Raw genomic sequence first — 13658 nt, 5'->3', positions numbered from 1 at the left:
GCCCATCACTCTTTTTCTCCTGTATTTTAAAACACCAAAAAATTAGTACTTAAAAAAAAAAAAATCATGACACTTTGTAATAACTGATTTTCAAGTCCTGTCTTTTTCAGAGACAACTAATGTAACATTTGACTCCACAGATTTCAGTTTCAGGGAAATCGTACTTTTTTTTTGCTTTCAAAATATAAAGCATGCCTCTCAATTTTTTGCTAGCCATTAGTGCAAATTAGAATCATCTCAAACTAGAAGGAATTTGTTCCTATTAATTTAGGCATAGTGGCTTTAAAATGCCTTGGCACTCCTATCCAGCTTCAACTTTTTTAATGGGGATGATCAGAAAACTCCACAAAACCCGTGTGATTCTTTTTTTCTTTTTGTGTGTGTGTGTGTGTGTGTCTGTGTGTTTGAAATCCTTATTACTTTATGGGATATTATATGTGAAATAGAAGTCAGTGCTATACAGCACAGTAATGCTCCCTACTGCACTGTACTATGCATTGCTATGCTACACAATGCCCATTATCTGTAATGTTGATGGCTGATCTATGTTTGTCAGGTTCTGCCATATGATCTTCTAGGTCCTTCTTTAAGGAATATGCTTAATGTCTATTACTCAGGTTGTTGTGGGAATAAAAAAAAAATAAGAATAAAAATAAATTTTTCCAAACAGCTTATCTTGCCCTGAGTTAGCAGTGCTTGTTGCACATCATTCTTCAGACAAAAACAATGTGCTACATAGTTTTCTCTTTTTAACAGACACATACAAAAGTAGCAGAGACAATGTCATACTTGTAATATTTGTTTGCTTGTATAAAAATATAATTCTGTATTTTTTATGTTTATTGGTGTATGTACGTATTTGATTAAATAAATCTATATTTTCAAGTTTTGTTTTTATTGTGTTTGCATTATTATTGTCTTTCATCTTTTGTTTCAGCAATTCTAAACATTACAAATGACAGTGAAGTCCATCGAAATGAGTAACAAACTGAGAAAATTAAAGTAATTTAATTTTTATTTAAAAATTTTGTCAATAAAAGTTTAAGTATTAAAACTGGATCAGATTATTCTGGTTTTTGTATTCTGACTTCAAATCATTTTGAGATGTTGTAGAAAATCTGGAAACAGAGACTGAGAAAAAAAAAATCACTAAAATGACTAAGACAGCATATAAATTCTCCCTCCAAATAAATTTGAAAAACATATTTTTAAAGGGAAAACCTATAATTACTTAGGTGTAAAAGAAAGGTTTTTCTTAATTTTCAAATATTTTTAGAGATGCTAAAAATCTAAATATTTTTGTAAAAGTGTGTGGCTATATTGCTATTTAGTAATTACCTCTCCACACTTAATATAGTAATTAAGACATTCAAAGATATAATTTCTAAAAGAATTTCTAAAATAATTGAGGAATCAGTTTTAAAACAGATTTTTAATGCATATAAGTTATTTGACTGTGGTACTCTCACCATCATAAATTCACTGACTTGTTGATATGCTCAATAGAGCACCTTATGGAAATAAAATTATCTTTTCATGTTAAAAAATGTCAATTTTTCTATTAAGAACCTCAAAATCCCCTGGGATGAAAATGGAAACAAAAGAGCAACCGGAATGTCAAAAGGAGCACTTCACAATGTCCTAAAAGCTTATTTACTCTGAGAGAAAAATATAAGCGGAGAGGAGAGGAGAGGAGAGGAGAGGAGAGGAGAGGAGAGGAGAGGAGAGGAGAGGAGAGGAGAGGAGAGGAGTGAAAGTGGCTGTAACAATCCACACTACATGTGCTGTTGCTGAGATACAGTGTATTTTTTGAGAAAAAAATTTGACAGCGCATAATATGAATTCTTGCTCTCTGTTACAAGGAAGAAAATAATATTTACAGAAAGAAAAAATTAAAGCTCTCTTAAAGCTACATTTTGGTTTGCTTTTATTTTCTTTCCCTCTGAATGAAAATATACTTATCCTCACATTTTTGTCTAAATTATTCCAAAAGTAGATTAAAGGTATATTTGATTTTATATTAGTATGGAATAAAGAGTGAAACATCATCCGAATCTGTCTTACTCTTTAAGGCCTAAGCACACAAATTTATCTCTTTTCTCTCACCTTTTCACCTTTGTTTTTCTTCTACTTAAGCTTTTGTTTAAGTACAGGCTATATTTTTTCTCACCTTTTCAGCAAACACAGCATGAATAATGAGGAAAGTAGAAACAGAAGAAAAGCTGTGCAGTGTCAGGTGAAAGGTTAATCTAGAGAAAGGTACATTTATGATGACTCTAGCAACAGCCAAAAGCAAATGTCTAAGAAGGAGCTGTAGGCACACAATCATTTCCTAGGGTACTTCCTCCTCTCTAAATATTTGGGGCAGAAGTACTTTTTGAGACAGAGGTATTTTCCTCTTATTTGAAGCTCTTGGATGGGTTTTCTTTTCCATGTTTGTCCAACCTGTCTTTTGATGGCACATAATGAAAACCAATACAAGGCAGATTGTGACTGATACAACCCACAGGCAAATAGTGTATGTTTTAGATGTTCTGCAAAATCTCTGCAAACCTCTCAACATATAACACCTATTAAGGTGAAGAGAGGCTTTTTTCCATTTTTTTCTTGGTTTTTTTCTGTATTTATTCTTAATGTTGCAGAGATGACATTGAACTTGCTGTCTCATGATTGCCATTAAAGAACTTCCCAAAATCTCAAATTGCTATGTCATAGACAGTTTTTCTGACCTCTTAAGCTGTCCTGTTTCCTATATGATAGGGAATAAACACTTTCTTCCTTTTTTTTATTGAGCTCTTCTCTTGAAGAGTTGAAATATACCTGTCAAATGGAGGTATATTAATTTTCACGTTTGATATATTTTCCATGAAATATGAAATTTTTTTCAGACAAATGCTAATATTCTGTCAATAGAGAAAACCATCTACTATAAGGAAAAATACAAAAAAAATAATTTCTTATTGAGCTATACTTTGAATGTTTTTCGCCTACTGTAGATATCTTCTTTTAAGCTAAAACTTGCAAAAATTATAATGAATGTGTAACTTAGCCACACATTGAATTATGGTGTCTTTGTGGAGAGATTTTTCCCATTACATTCAGACTGACAGCTTCTGTAAATAGTTGCCAAGCTCCATAGCAAATGAACCTTAAATTTATTTTTAAAACTACATTTTTATGTCATACATTTTTCCTACCTTTACATGCAGAAAAGTATAGAGAAACATGTGTGGATAATTGATAAGTATATAAAATGTTGACAGTGATTAAAGACAAACTTCCTGGAAGCAATAAAGAAATATGAGAGACTCTCTTCTTGGTTTCTAAAGAAAAAAAAATCCCTCTTTTTGGATACTGTTTAAAAACAATTTATAGAAAAGAATATTTATATTTTAAAGAAAATTCAAATTAATTAAAGAAAGAGACTTTTACCTCTGAATCCAGTAATTCTGACAATGTCTCTAAGATTATCTTGGTCACTCAAACCCATATAATGCATTTTTCCTATTCACAGAATCACATGTCATCTACCATGTTGATGTTTTGTATCCAAACAAATGTGAAAAGATAGTTTTACTAAATATTGTAATCCAAACAAAATACGTATTGCAGCTAAATTGCATTTACACCAGTAGCTCAGCCTTGTGGTGTGATATAGTCCAAGTAACAATGAAGAATTGCCTTTCAAAACATTTGTTTCATGTTTGGATTTGTCTCATATGCTTGGTTTTTGATAACCTGAAATTCAGAAGCCTACATTTTCAAGTATAAGTATGACTAATACAACGAAATCTTTCAAATATATTAACGTGAATTTGACACAAACAAAAAAGTAGAAGGCATGTTAACATATCTTAAATCTATGGTGCTTTTTAAAATTTTTCCCCCATTGTAATAAGTTTATAATAAGATCTGTTGGAAAATAAGGTATGGATATTTCCGTTCATCTTATTCTTACTTGCTTAATGTAGACTATCTATGGCTCCTGATAAAAATTAGAAACTACTGAAAGATACTTAATAGATCTTGTGAACAATCTGAATTTGACAGAAGAAATGTAATTGCTTCTCAACCTACAGACTATTTATTTAAGACCCAATATGCAGCTACAAGCAAAATTTTGTTTCAGAGCTAATAAATGATTGCCTGATTTGAAAGTGTGTAAAATAGGATACAGGAAGTTGTCCAGGCTACCTGCATTAGGACAGCCTTCACCCTTTGCAGATACCTAATTTTTGTAGTCTGAGTGTTATTAATTTTTAGTGATTTTAAAACATGTAAATATCACCTAAAAGGGGTGATTAATATAAATAAACAAAAAACCTAGAATAATTTTGGATTAAAAAAATCAAATAAAAAAGCCACCATAAACTAAGCAGTTGCATATGGGAATTTCATTAATTGATATCCAGTATATTGTTTTTCATGATGCTATACAGAAAGTCAGTGAAATTTAGCAGATTAATTATTTTTTGAAAGTAGTAATTTTTACCCAGAATTCAGCATAGAAGTAACAGAAACATAATTATTTGTTTCCCTTTATATATTTAAAATTGAAAGAGAGCAGCCTTGTCAATTTGTATTAATGATACCTGTGACAATTATAAAAAGGCAAACCAAAGTAATTAGAAAAACAAAAAAACTATTTGAATACAGTACTTTTAATGGAAATGAAAGCTGAGGCTTCATTAAAGCAATATGAACTGATGCAAAATAGCAAATACATTATTTGATTAAGGGAACAGTTAAGATGCTTCAGCGAAATTTGAGTTCTTTTTAAATGTTATATTCTGACTGGATTATTTAATATAACTTTTTTGGTTTCTCAGCCATAAGGCTGGACCTTTACAATATTTTGTCTGGGAATATCAGTCACTTCTGACCTCAACACTGAGATAGTGGAGATAACGAGGTGGCGGGGTTATAGTTGATATTCAGAAAGCAACCTAATGAATAAGGAGGTATTTACAGAAGTTACAAATAAATAAGCATGTGAATGTATGGAAAGGAATTAGTATGTGCCAAGATGTTTTTTGCAGAACACATATATGAAGGCAAGGTATTGGTATTCTCTGTTCAAAGAGAGGAAAACTTGTGCAGATCTGTCAACTCTATGTAAGTGGTACTGCTCCATTTATTTTTACCTTCAGACCTGTATATTGCAAGACTCACATTATGTCTCATATTCATTCTATAGCCTAAGAGACCTTTCAAGCTCCTCCCAAAACTTTCAATGTGCCTGGTAAAGCACTGTCGGACTCACTGGCCTGATTGCAAAACACAAGGAAACAGAAGAAATGCCCAGCACCCAGTGCAAGGTGGTCATAAAAGCACAGCTTGAAATACCAACTCCAAAATTACATACTCTCTCTCCAAAACGGAAATAAGCTAATACTTCTGCTTCAGCTGATTCTTTAAAAGCTGAAGAAAAATATGGATCTTTTTTTTAACTCTCTTCCTCCCAACTCCTCTTGTCAAAATACAATCTTTTTCTCCCAGAGTGATGTGCCAAAACAACAGAAAACCAAAACTATTTGCTAAAATATATAACTGCAGGGTGAGATTGATGCCTTGGGAAGGCTGACCTGAAACAGAGGCTGAACAGAGCTAAAGAATAAAGTAGGGGTTTATTGAAAGGCCTTTAAGGTACCCCTTGGGCAGGACAGGAGCCTGACCAGGGCTACACCCAGGGTGGACCAAGAATGGTCACGAAATGGATGACTGGTCACGAGGTGTCACACTTTTATAAGTTTTGGTCCATTTGCACAGTGGGGTTTAATTGTCCAGCTGCAGCTTCAGGTTGTGAGGTTTCATCCTTCTTGTTTCTCTCTTCAGTCCACTTTTGTTTATTCTTTTGGGCCTGAAAGTTGTTCTTGGTCTTCAGCAGGAAAAGGATTTGTTTTGTCTACTTATTCTGTGAAGAGAGCATACTAACACTTTAAACAAGGCTCAGAATTACACCCCTAGGCAGCACAGAATCTGAAAAACATGAAAGCTCAAATTTAAGGCATTATAAGATCATCGAAAGAGACCGAGTGGGTGCCAAAGGGATGGTAGTGTAGGCATGAGGCCTAAAACCATGGTAATTTGTGGTAAAAGGAATTCCATGAGAAAGGGATTAAAACTCAGGCATGATAGGCTGCTCATGGGGGTAATAACTGGCTCAGACTGGAGGAAGAGGGAGCAAAACTGATGTGTCATGGCTCTGTCCAGCCCTTGCACAAGAGCCACAGCCTTTCTAATCAAAGCTTTCAATAGCATATAAAGTGCCTGGCCCCCTCCCACATATGACAGCAGCAACAGAGTATTTGACTACAGTTGGGAACTGATTGCTCAGGGAAGTTATGAATCTCCTTCACTGGAGATATTCAAGAACTGTCTGGATGCAACTCTGTGCAATGTGCTCTAAGATGATCCTCCTTGAGCAATGTGGTTGGACCAGATGACTCACTGTAGTCCCCTCCAACCTGATCCATTCTGTGATTCTGTAATGAACTTAAATATAGGAGTTCATTTCAGATATGACTGAGTCAAATAAAGCTTTCTTTTCTCCTGGTTATTGAATTTTTGCAGTAGATGTAAATTAAGAAGTCAAGGGAGTGCAAATCAGTTCTCTCAATAGATTATTCCTTAAAACACTTTAAATAATCTTTGATGCTCATTTGGGGTAGACTCTCTTTGCATTCTCAAATACACCACAAAAAAAAAAAAAGACTTCCAAAATACCGTTTCTTCAGCCTCTTGTTAGAGAATATATCTCTGCCTCTGGGAATTCAATTTCCAGCAATAAATTCTTTTTTCTTCCCCTGGCATAACACCTTGGCTCATGTTGAGAAGGTGAAAAATGAAAATGCTGCTGGCTTAAAAGTTGGCTGTGTGCACCCTGAAACATTCTGAGAGCTTTTTGTGTTATCAGCTAAGAACCAAAATCAAAAATATTTAAGAATATGAGCAAAAAATTAGTTTTGACTTAATTTAAAATTAAGTTATTAAAACATTTCACTCATCAGAAAGCAGAATTGTGCTTTACAGCCTATTTCTCAATATAAGCTATTCAATAACCTTTGAACTACAGATTTTAAATTCTTGCAGGAAACCCATTTTGAAAGCAATAATTACTGGTAAATATACAATAAACATTTTTATTAATAAATATATTTGATTAAATAATCTGTTTTATGACCAGAGGAAAGAGTTATTAGATAGGTGGAATACATTATTTTCTCAAGACTTATATTCATTAACAATTTTATGTTCTTGACATGATAAATTGTTGCAATTTTTTTAGCTTTGTCTAATGTCTTGCCACTTAAGAAAATAAATAAGTACTGAAAGAGTTCTAAACTGCCTCAGCACAGTTTTCAGGATAGGTATTAGTTTTCAGAATTTTAGTTACTCTAGAGATGGTTAGGTGAAGAACTCATTCATCACTCAAGTTGTCCAAGAATAAACTCACCATGAGTGCCTGTAGTGAGGAGTAACTATCCAAAACACGCTAGATGTTACATTTGAACCCTGAAAGTAGGCTTCCCAAGACAAGAAATACATATGATTTGGCAATTAATGAAAAAATATTCATGGGAACATTGTCACTGAATAGTGAGAGGATTTATAATTTTCTGGATCATACTGACATTTGTAAACTGAAGTATAAATACTGAAATACAACCAAATGATTAATAAATACAGAAACTCTAGCCATTATTTTAGCTTCTTTGATCGTATATGGTCATATCCCTTCCTTGAATTTGGACAGTCTTGATCCTAAATATCATAACCACAGTATCAATGAAATCTGCTTGGTTTTGAACAGTATTATATTTTTTTCTTTTCCATAATATTATTTTATCTGGTTTGTTTTTTTGTCATTTGTTTATTTAGTTTTGTTTGTTTTTAATAAGGGGGGAAAATAAATGTCACTAATTTGACCTGTGTATTGAGGTTAAATGCTAACCCCTAGTTTCATGGTATCCTATCAATGTGGTTTTTTGCTGAAGAAAAGAAATTTTGTCACTGAAGGAAGAAGAAAAAGGTCATCAGTAGCATTTAAAGAAAGGAATTATCCACAATCAAGGCCTCCACCAAAATGTGTGAGTTTGTTACAAGCATGCTTGCAAGTAATGAGCAAAGTCACATAAATATACTTTTTTAATTAATTTAAGTTTTTGCAGCATTTTTCTGTGTATTTATATTCAAGGCTTTATGTTAATATAACCACTATGGAGCACAAGACCTAATTTATCTTTTACAAATAATCCACAGAAACTTCATATATCTTCTAGCCTCTGTTTCAGATGTTACCAGATTATAACAGATGAGAAAATACATTATGGTACTAGGCCATTGTAGAAGGCTATACCTAAACACGTAACATTCTGAGTTTAACATTCTAACATTCAAAAATTCTGAGTATTGCTGCAAAAAAGGTGTGATTTAAGAAGAGGGTCCTGCAGAGGTGGGGCAAAGCTGCTCTTAGCCAATTCCTGCCCTTCTTGAGACTCCTTGGAGAACGGCTGGCTGTGCATGCATGAACAAAACAGCACAAAAAAATCTAGTTTACACAAGAGGCATACACCAGGTTTGCTATAAAAGGAAGCAGATAGGGAACCCACAACCTCAGCTCCAGTTATCCACCCGTCGGGACCAAGGCAGGACCTAAGGGTTGGTGATATTCTTTTTTTTTTTCTTCTTTGCATTGGCTGGGCAAAGCACCACTCTTGTATTCTACTCCGTAGTCCTTACTGAGGTTTCCTGTGGGACAGGGGAGCTTGTGAAAGCGTGCTGTGGTTTGTTAGGCAGCACCTCTGGAGCAGTATTTTGTGGGAGTTGAGAACTTATCAGAGTGTACTTTATAAAAGGCTTGTTAGCCTTCACTCTTGAGAAAATCTATTGAGAATTTAAGGGCTTGTTAACCAATACCTTTTCAGTCTAAACAGTGGGCTGGTTGCGGCAGTTATGGCGAATGGACTATAAAACATAAGAGTTTCCAGAGATATGGTCCAGTGTCTTTGTTCAGTCTGAGAAGAGTTTTAAAGGAACGTCATTCCCTCAAAGTTTTGTGACAGCCATGCATGTTTAAAACTAGCTTCCATGGTTATTTTGTAACTTATTTGTGCCCTTGAAATTCCCTTATCTTCCTCATGCTTTTTTATAAAAACACTTATAGAGAATGAACACAACTATTACAACATTTTAGACAAGGTAAAGAAATTCTCAATGAACTCTTAAGATTCATAATCACTTAGAAGTATAAAAGCTGTAGTGCTGACTTATTGCCATTTATAAATAATAGCTCAACAGAAAGTTGCATTTATGTTGTACTACTGAATGAAATTAAACAAAACAAATTACAAAGAAACATTTAATATATGTATGCACCACTGACACTTGTGTCTGCATTAGTTCAAAATAGATCATTACACTCATTCAAAAAAGTTGAAAAAGGCACAGTCAAAATGGAAAAACACCATAATCAAGATAAGTATGGTACAATTAAATTACAAAATAAAGTTAACTAATTAGAATAGCAACCGTAGAACTAAATAATGTCACTTCTAGTCTGAATGTATTTACCGAATCTTCCTTTTATTTGGAGTTAATGAAAACTGTTGAAAATAAGAATAAATGGAATTATTTTTTGTTCAGTAATTTGTGCTACCATGCATTCATACACAAATATAAATCTCGAACAAGAAAGTCATTTCACACTTGCTAGCATCATGCTATAAATGTCATCCCAAAAATAAATTCAGGTAAAGACAATTTTCAGCTCTATATTCCATAGTTTCAAAACTTGAATTTTTTTCCATGTGACTAAACATTTGAGCAGAAAAAATTATTGTAAGTCTGGCTAAGGGTTTTTTTAATTTGTGAGAGAAGAAAACAGACATAAGTCATTGGAGCTTGACTTATAACAACATTTATTTCCAGCTGTTCCATTCACTTAGTATAGGCTAAATTTATATTGGGAATCAGACTTGTAAGTCTGATGGCTATTAAAGTCCACTAAATATATGAATGATTTTTTGTCTCTTCTAAGGTCAGTTGAAAGGTCTAATAATGTTTTAGAATATATGCTAGGTCATCAACCACTTAAGTTTTGGTCTTTTGTATTGTATTTGTTATTTTGAGAGGACTAAGTTAACAGAACAATAGTGAAATAATGAATAATATATAATAAAAGATAGCTTGGACAGCGGAAAAATGCCTACATTTTGTAAAAGGGATTATGATTGAGGAGGTTTATTTGCATGACAATATAGATGCAGGAAATCTGTGGATGTTCTGAAAGTGACTCAAAACTGTTATGCAAAGTGGTGAAACTTTCCTTAAAAGATTCATACTGTGTAAAACATAAAGAGGTAAATAAATTAATTTTTATATTTGTATAAGTTGCTGTTCTTGTGAACTTGTACTTGAGAGAATAGATTGATATGTGAGTTTGGAAAGTAATTGAATTTCTGCATGACCCATTCCCTGAAGCTTTAGGATTAAGTGCACAGTATTTATTACAAATGTTACTTTGACTGTCACAGAATCAGAGAATGGCCTTGGTTGGAAGGGCTCTTAAAAATCATCTGGTTCCTACCCCCTGCCATGGGCACGACATCTTTCACTAAATGAGATTGTTCAGAGTTCCATCCAATCTGGCCTTGAACATATCCAGGGATGGCATCCACAACTTCTCTGGGCAACCTGTTCCAGTGCCTCATCCCTTTTACAATATAGAATATTTTCCCTAATATTTACCTACTCTCAGTTTGAATCTGTTCACCCTTGCCCTGTCAATGCATGCCCTTGAAAAAGTCCCTCTGCATCTCTCCTGTGGGCTCCCTTCAGGTACTGAAAGGCCATAATTAGGTCACTCCAAAGTCTTCTCCAGGCTAAAGATACCAAATTATCTCAGACTTTCTTCATAGGAAAGAAGCTCCAACCCTCTAATCAATTTTGTGGCCCACCTCTGGCCTTGCTATTATGTTTGGAGTAATAACTTGTTCTTTATTTGTGTGTGGTAGATAAGACAAAGGCTGATGGGCTTGAATTGTTGGATAGAAGAGTCTTATTAAATACGAAAAGAAGGTCTGTTCAAAAACTGTTGATGTGTTCCTCATCTATGTCCTTAAGAGTAAAATAAACTATCATGATCTAAATAAATTGGTCCTCTCCTAGTGCAAGGTGAATGCTCTGATACACTTTCCATTTTAACACAACGGGAAAAAAAATGTTGCTGGGACTGTTTAAAATTGTCAAGTGACAGCTTAGTTTCGGCAAGAAACAAACCAAAATAAAAAAGCAGAAATCCTAGGGAAAAAAAAGTTGAGAGTTTTCTTAAGAGAATTAAAATTTTCAGGGAAGACCTTACTGGACCAAAACAAATTGTTTGCTTTTTTATTTCATGGTGAAACTGGTGTTATGCTAATTCAGAAGATAACTTGTTTTTCTTTACACTGTTTTTAAGGAAGGCAAAATAACCAGTACCACTTGCAATGCTCTAGCCTTCTCTGCCTTTAAGGTGTCATTGGTGTATGGACATTGAACCATGACAAACCCTTGCATTCTACCACTTTTTGTTACTCATGTGAGGGACTGACTCCATGTATTTTACTTAAGATACAGTTTAGTTATCATCAAAATCACATTGAATTTAAAGGATAGACTGTTTCTTATTCCTACATTGTTTTGGATGACTTTTTGTAAAATATCACATTTCCTTCAGAAAGCTGCAAGTATAAAAATTTCATATACTGTACTATGCTATGATTGACTGTGCTCTACAAAGCAGTAGGGCATATTGATGAAGGACCAGAGGTAATTTTAGGCCACTCTAGTCAGTAGCAAACTATTTTTACGTTTTGCATGCAGCTATGTGAATTTCATTGTATTTGGGAAAGTGTCCACTGCTGCTAGAAATTTAGACACATTTTGAAAACACCTCATTGAGGATTTTGATTGCTGGATTGCAATCTTTTCAGATCCCTGCTACATCAGTAGTGATACAACTCAAATTTATAAAACTGAAACAACTTTCAAATGTGTTCCTCAGTCCCTATGGAAAATTTTAGGCTACAAATTGCCGTAATTTGAAGCTGACACAGCTGGTGAATAAGTTTTAGGTTGAGGTACAAAAATGCTATGCAAGTCCTACACCAAAAGAAGATCATGCTTACACTGTACAGTGTGATAGAAATATCACCTCCACATATGTAGCAGTGTATCTGTATGATTTTTGGAATATGTCTATTTTAATTAAACATTTTGAGAAATAGAGCTGATTAGTCCAGGCAGTGTCACCCTCCAACAACTATCCTGCTCTTGGGAGCTGAGTTTCTTTATGGTATAGCACAGTGGGACGCAAATGCTCAGATTGATGATAGCTAGGGGCTGTCTCATGAAATTATCATTCACTTCTGCATTATATAAATCATTAAATCTATGCAGTTTGACTTGAAAAAGATCAAATCTGGAATAAAAAAAATCATATCTGAAAAAAAGTGTTATAAGATATAGTCAAAATATTTCTGATATGGATGTGGTTCTTTTTGTGTCTAGGAAACAATATTTTATCTCTTACAGTATCATACTTCTTAAAAAAAGGGCAAATGAAAATAGAATATTGTAAATTGTTTACAAGAATATGAAGAAAGATGAGAGAGTATGTAAATTGTTCACAAGTCCTAAGATTTTATTTGAATTATCTTTTGATAAACTAATAGAGGCAATTTTGTTTTGTAGTGGAAGATGGTCTTGTCCATGCTTTCCACTCCACTTTTACAAAAATCCATCAAATGTGCTTGACCAATACATTATTATTTATGGAGAAATTTTTGAAAAAACTCTAATGGGAATATTAAGAATTTGCACAGACATTTACATATAAGCCTTAAATAGATTTGCAGATTGAATAGCTCATGTATCATATTGCATTGCTCTATGGCAAAAAGAGTACTTTCTAAAAAATAAAATAAAAATATTTTCATAATCTTAAATAAGTTTTCCAACATTTTATAAATCTGATCTTTATCACAAATATTTTTTCCTGCCTCCTTTTGAAACACACAGACTGTCGTATCTTTACCCTTGTTTTGGACACTTTCCTATATGGATGACTGGAGATGCATAGGAAGAGCATAATTTATGCAAAACCATTTTTCTAATTTTCTAGGAAATTAGACAAACAAAAAGTACTTCTAAGGTGTCTAAATGGATCAATCATCAGACTATACTTTAAGAGTTGAGTCATAAAAACCTTTCACCTCCTCAGATGCAAAGAATATACATAAAATAAGTTTTTTTCCATTAGAGAGAAGTATGACATCAAAAAAATTATATTTAAATCTCATGAGAAAGACAAATGCAGCTGTGATGTTTTCATTTTAATAGACACTTACCAGTCAGATTCAAATCCACAAATTGAGACAAATATGATATTTATTTTATGAGTTTCTTTGGACTTATTCTACAAAACAAAAGATAACATAACAGTTTCTTACTTGTTTTCTGATTGCTTTGTTTTCATATAGAGAGGTGAAACAGGAGAATTGCATTGCAGATGTCACATTCATTTGAAGAAATTTTGCCAGGTTCATAAGAACACATAAATATGGTTATTTGAATATACATTTTAAAAAGTAAAGGATTGAAACTTCATGTTGCTCAGT

The sequence above is a fragment of the Zosterops lateralis genome (genome assembly GCF_965231275.1).
Source record: "Zosterops lateralis genome assembly, chromosome: 5".
Classification (NCBI taxonomy): domain Eukaryota; kingdom Metazoa; phylum Chordata; class Aves; order Passeriformes; family Zosteropidae; genus Zosterops; species Zosterops lateralis.
Note: the sequence above shows the minus strand (reverse complement) of the source record.